At 38.0% G+C, this 6,424-nt stretch overlaps 1 long non-coding RNA gene across 1 annotated transcript in view; it reads left to right on the plus strand.

Moving 5' to 3' along the window:
• The window catches only part of LOC108512007 (uncharacterized), a 227,282-nt gene that overhangs the window by 140,045 nt on the left and 80,813 nt on the right, over nt 1-6,424 (plus strand). Inside the window, exons 2-3 of the long non-coding RNA XR_001880459.1 lie at nt 1,412-1,528; nt 1,791-1,882. This is a non-coding gene — a long non-coding RNA (uncharacterized LOC108512007). The remainder of the gene's footprint in view (nt 1-1,411; nt 1,529-1,790; nt 1,883-6,424) is intronic.

The raw sequence follows: 6,424 nt of genomic DNA on the forward strand, positions 1-6,424 counted from the left end.
AAGTTAAATTAAATATTAAAATATTATAAATATTTATAATATTTGTTCATATTTCTTGCTTTAAAAAGTGGTCATTTGTGGATGGACTTGAGTGTTGGTATCAGATTTTCTTGTTTTTAGGTTGTGATGGAACTAAAACTCTCTGTTCACTGCAAATTCAGTGAAAATTCCCAGCAGAGGTCATAGTCTGCACAGACTGGAAATATACTTAAAACATCTAACACATTTAGTTTTTTTTTGAGGTATATTAATTTTAATAAAACCAGGACTGACCGAAACCAGAAAGCAAAGATCTATATTCTAAAAACCTAAAGAAAGAAAAAAAATCAATTATTTATAGAATTAGCACAGGATTAATTGGCCTTTAACAATAGCAATGACTACAGGAATATTACCATCTGTGGAAAAGGTTGAGAATTAATTTTTATATTCTTTAGAATTAGGAACAACTTACCTCAGTCTAGAGGCTTAGAAAAAGAATGACACTTAAAAAAAGGCATTCCAAAGCCTGTTCATTTTGAACTTGTTCTTCACACAATTGTATGTATGTGACTGTCTTTCTATGTCCCTCTTTCTTCTGGCTAGAAATGTGAGGGCTAGGTGATTTTCAGGTCTTTTTATTGGCATGAGTAATTTTTATTTTTTTTCTGTAGTAAGAAAGAAAATGAATAACAACAATTTCTACCCTCCCCTTACATGGGGAATAACTCCTTTTCTCCCAAGCGTAATCTTAAAGTAAAATGGAATCTCCAGTGAGCTGGAGATTTCTGAACTGAAGGTGGTGCCCAGCATGAAACTACCTGCTGCTTCAAGCAGTGCCCAGCAGCAAAGATTCTTATCCTGTCACTCTCAGCAGCTACTCCCAGTACCAACCAGCAGCTGTTCCTTCAGTAGTGACGCTGGTGGAAAACAGTCCTTGTGGCAGTGGTTTCAGCTTCCAGTGCTTTTTTCACTTGTCGAGAGTGAATTCAACCAGCAGCTCTGCTCTGATAGAGGCTTCTGGTCTTTCATCTGTGAGACAATTTAGGGTAATGAGAGTGATTCTTTTTGCATGTTCCTTAATATTCCTGTGGTACTTACATGTTAAGATCACTTAACAACTCCCTCCGCCACCAGGCTGTTTGCTGATTCAGTCTTTGGGAATGTGCCTGTTCCAGGGAGGCAAAAGTGAAGGAATCTAGGGCAGTATTTGGATGGCTCAAAATTATCTAGAGATTGTGTTTGTGTCAGTTACCAGGAACTGGGATCTTGCTTTGTTTGTGACTTCATCACTTACCTCCCCACTCACCTGTCCTAGCACATGGATGATGACACCTTGTTCTAGTTCCTTGACCTGCTCCTCATTCTCAAGTTGGGTGTTTGTCCCCAATGAAATGCTCCTGTTCTACCTTGCTTTTGCAACTTCTTGCAGGGTGAAGACTTCTTTCTCTCATGCTCCAAAGACACAGAGTTCCAGTAAGTGGATTCAGGCCTTTCCTTTAGGCTCTAAATCCTGCTTCTGAACAGTTACCCGCAAAGGAAGACAAAGGTAGGAGTCTTGCCAAGACTTCTAGGCAGTGTTAAACTGACTGTGGTTTTTGGAGCCTTGATTCCAATACAATCCACCAAGTCTGCTTTGTGTTTGTTTAACCATCAGACAGACCTCCTAGAAAAAGAGAGCATATTATCTTGAAGATACATTCTGGTCTCCATGTTTTCTAAACAGTAAATATCTGGAAGCTTTGTTTCACAGTTAACTCTCAAGGTAACTTATGTTTTTCTATTCTCTCCTTCCCCTTCCTTCTCTGAAGTCTCAGCAACGAAATAGTTTTCTCTGAGCATGGGATCTGGGAGGCATTCTGTTCTTGGAGAATAACAAGGAGGAGAATATCATTCACTTCAGGTAAAGATTGGCTCTTGTTAAGAGCACACTATCACATTTAATTCTTTCCTTAATATATGGAAAAACTGAGTGCCAGGGAGTTTCTAAACTCTGCCATACATGGATTTGGAAAAAACCTTCAATTTTCTTTATATATCTCTTTTAGAGATATTCTGGGTCAAAATGCAAATTAAATTCCCTGCTAAAACTTCCCCAAGGTAAATATGCAAATTTACTCTAATTATGGCCATTCATTGCATATGAATATGCCCTTTCTTGTAACAGAATTGGTTTCTGTTATTAGGTATTTCCATGTATTAAGTGTTTATCATTACTTTGATAAATTAACATGATGCTAGATTACTGACCCTTTCTTTTACAATTTTTTTTCCAGTCTTAACATTGTAAAGCCTGCATAATCTGCTTATTGTAGCCATGTTTGGTTGAAAAAAAGTTTTAGTTATATCCGAGCTGTTAGTGTTGAAAATATTCATTGAAGAAATGTTAGAAACATTTAACAAGTAAATAAGAAGAAAGATGAATAGCTAAAAGATAATATATGTAGTAATTAAAAATTTAACAATAATCGTGACAGTGAAGGTGTGGCATCCAAGGACAATAGTTTTACATACTTCAGGGATATTTTGGGAGGGTCAGCAAAGCAAAAATCCATGCCAGAAATGAATACCCTGGTGAAAGTCATGAAAATATGTAAAAGTTATTAATAATCAGTGAAAAGGGCATGGGTTTTTTGATAAGATAGGAATTTGTGTTTCAACTTTTGTTTCTTACCCTTCACTATATCTGTGGCTTCAGGGAATTTACTTACCTTACTGATTTCTCACCTTTCCTATTTTATTAAATGGATCCAATAATGATAATATTTATGTCACAAGTTATTATGAAGCAAAATATATGAAAGTGCCTTATAAACTGTAAAGCATTGTATAGATGCCAGTTTTATTTATTTATGCATTCATTTTATTATTTGTAAAGCAGTGCTGTAAGCAGGGTGGAGACTACAATAGTGTGTTGAACACAAGGGACAGAAGTCTCTGACATAAAAGAGCTGCATTTTATATCAAAGCAAGAACTTTAAGGCTGACTTTTTTCTCTGTATTAAATCCACTGGAGTTTATTTATAACTTAGCTTCATCTAAGCTTGAGGAAAGGTTTAAAGGTTGAAGGTATTTGTGTTTGTTTAGTCAAATTCTGTGTCAAAAAAAGCTTCCACAATGTTTACTCCTAAGATTATTTGAATGATGTACATAAGGGGAACAAGGATTGGATTTGGGTTATTTATAAATTAAGATAGTGAAGCCATTGAGAAGTTCTCAGTAGAACTATCTGTTTTTTTGCTTCTGGATATAAACTGTACACGTATATGACTGCTTTAAAATAGTGTTATCTTGAAAAATAGAGTTCGTATGACAGTCAAGGTCTCTCAAATTATTTAAGATTTGATTAAAAATCTGTCTCTTTGAAGACATCACTTTGGCTGTAACTGAGAAGCACCTATGATGTCATAGTCAGGTAGACTGTATCAGCAATGGGTGCATTAATATTTCTGGTCCCACATGCTCTTTCTGTTACTCGTCCTTCAAGAGATAGAGTCGATTTCCATTTCCTTAAACTGAGAAGGGCCTTTGTGACTGTCCTGAGGAACAGAATGAGGTGAAATTGAGGCTACACATATTTCCAAGTTTAGGTCATAAAATAAGACAGCTCCTGCCTGCCTTTGTTCCTCTTGGAACATTTATCTTGTAAGAAGTCCAGTTACCCTTAATTCAGCATGCTGGAGAGACCTTGTGGAGAGGGCTCACAGGAATAGATGTCTCAGGAGCCTCAGCTGTGACAGTCCCCAGGTATTTGAGTTCTCCCTGAATACTGGGTTTTTGGATGGTGATATGATTTGGATGTTTGTCCCTTTCAAATCTCATGTTGAAGTGTTATCTCCTTTGTTGGAGGTGGGGCCTGGTGGGAGGTGTTTGGGTTATGGGGGCAGATCCCTCATGTCTTGGTGCTATCCTCATGAAATAGTGAGTTCTCTCATGATCTGATTGTTTAAGAGTGTTTGGCACCTCCCCCACCCTTGCCATGTGAGATGCCTACTTCGTCTTCACCTTCTGCCATAATTGTAAGCCTCCTGAGGCCTCACCAGAAGCAGATGCCAGCACCATGCTTCTTGTACAGCCTGCAGAACTATGAGCCAGTTAAAACCTCTTTTCTTTATAAATTGCTCAGCCTCAGGTATTTAAAAAAATTTTTTTTGAGACAGAGTCTCACTCTGTCACCCAGGCTGGAGTACAGTGGTGCAATCTTGATTCACTGCAACCTGTACCTCCTGGGTTCAAACGATTCTCCTGCCTCAGCCTTCTGAGTAGCTGGAACTACAAGAGTGCACCACCTGTAGTGCACCACCTCCTGGCTAATTTGTGTATTTTTAGTAGAGACCGGGTTTCAACATGTTGGTCAGGCTGGTCTCAAACGCCTGACCTCAAGTGATCCACCTGCTTCGGCCTCCCAAAGTGCTGGGATTACAGGCATGAGCCACCGTGCCCAACCAGGTATTTTTTTTTTTTTTTTTTTTTTTTTAATAGCGATGCAAGAACAGCCTAATACAGATGATTACAACATCCTGCCTTCAGATGCCCTGGCTGTTGCTGATAGACCAGAGACAAGCTGTCCCTGCTGAGCACTGCCTTTATTCCAAATTCATAAGTAAATACATTTTGCTGCTTTGGAGTGGCTGGTTTGAAACCATAGACAACCAGAACACAAAGTAGCCCAACTGACCATTTGCTTATGTATTTAAGTTGAAACACTATTGATATAAGCTCTGTAGCTTTTATCTGTTTTTATTGTTTTCATTAACCTTATGTAGCCACTAGATAATAAATGCCTTGAGGACCTCTTTGCATTGGATCTACTCTATATAAATACTTTGCATGGGATACACTGCTATGTCTATGTTGAAACTAGTGACATTTTTTGGTATATGGGGTTATCCAGTATGGTTCTTTGTGTCTGGTTTATCCTGTTTATGTGGATTGAACCTCTTGTCTCATTGATTATGTGGAAGCTTTGATAGATTATTTTATTAAGGAGATCTGCTGCAAGTAGCAAAAATACAACTGAAAGTGGCTGAGCAAAAAGACATGTAGTATCTCATGTAATAAGAAGCTTAGGGGCAGCATGCTTGCAGATTTTAGCACTGTCAACCTTGGCATGTTTGCTACATTATAGGCTTGCCTCCTTAGGGTCCCAAAAAGTCTCTTGGTCTTCTCAGAACCACCTTTAGACTGGAAAACATCCAACTAAAAAAGAATGACTTTCCTCCTGTGCACCCTTCTTATTTTTTCAGAGGCCCACAGCAGGCTTCCCTTCAAGGGCCTGAGTTAAATGATCTTGGAGTGCCTTGAATAATCAACCAATGCCACCAGAGATCTCCAGGATCCTATTAGATACTATTTTATATCATAGAAGTGGTAACTGAAAAGTTAGGGATCTTATGAAGAAAATATTAGATTGCATCAAATTTAATCATCTTTAGTGTTAGGAAAAACATTTGCACAGTATAAGAGCAAAAATGCAACATATAATTACGTAATAAATGTGTACAGAGATTCTGCTGACTCTGAGGCACTGAGACCTACTACTATCTTAGTTTTAAAATTCTTCCTTTAGATTATAAAGATAATTCAGAATACTCTTATCAAGGCTTGTGAAAAGAAAAATCCAGTTAGTGATCCAGGTAAAATATATGTTTTACGTTTTATTTATCTAATTTTTAATTTTTTATTGAGAGAGGCTCTCATTCTGTCACCCAGGCTGGAATGCAGTGGTGCAACCTGCCTTCCAGGTTCAAGTGATTCCCATACCTCAGCCTCCCGAGTAGCTGGGATTACAGGTGTGTGCCACCATGCCTGGCTAATTTTTGTATTTTTTGTAGAGATGGGGTTTTGCCATGTTGTCCAAGATGGTCTCGAACTCCTGGCTTCAAGTGAGCTGCCCATGTCAGCCTCCCAAAGTGTTGGGATTACAGACATTAGCCACCACACCCAAGCTAAAATCTACGTTATTTAAACAATTGCAACTGAGAGGGAAATTATTCCCTGAAGTTGCCCGTTATGACATAAATATTACCTTAATACTTAAGTGCCTTTCAACCTTGGGAAGACTGGGAATTCCATGATTTCTAGTGTTTGAATGTATACCCAAAAAACATGTGCTGGAAACTTAATCTTCAATGTAACAGTGTTGGGATGTGGGGCCTAATGGGAGGTGTTTAGATCATGATAGTGCCGCCCTCATGAATGGATTAATGCAAATTATAAAAGGGCTTGAGGCTGTGAGTTTGATCTCTTGCCCTCACATGTTCTTGCCCGTATGTCTTCTGCTGTGGGATGATACAGCATTAAGGTCCACACAAGATGCTGGCATCTTGATATTGGACTTTCGAGCCCCAGCAACTATAAGGTATAACTTTCTTTTCTTTTCTTTTTTTTTTTTTAAGATTCCACTTTTTAAATTAATTAATTAATTAATTAATTAATTAATTTA

The sequence above is a fragment of the Rhinopithecus bieti genome, unplaced genomic scaffold (assembly GCF_001698545.2).
Source record: "Rhinopithecus bieti isolate Rb0 unplaced genomic scaffold, ASM169854v2 scaffold_28090, whole genome shotgun sequence".
In the NCBI taxonomy this organism is placed as follows: Eukaryota; Metazoa; Chordata; class Mammalia; order Primates; family Cercopithecidae; genus Rhinopithecus; species Rhinopithecus bieti.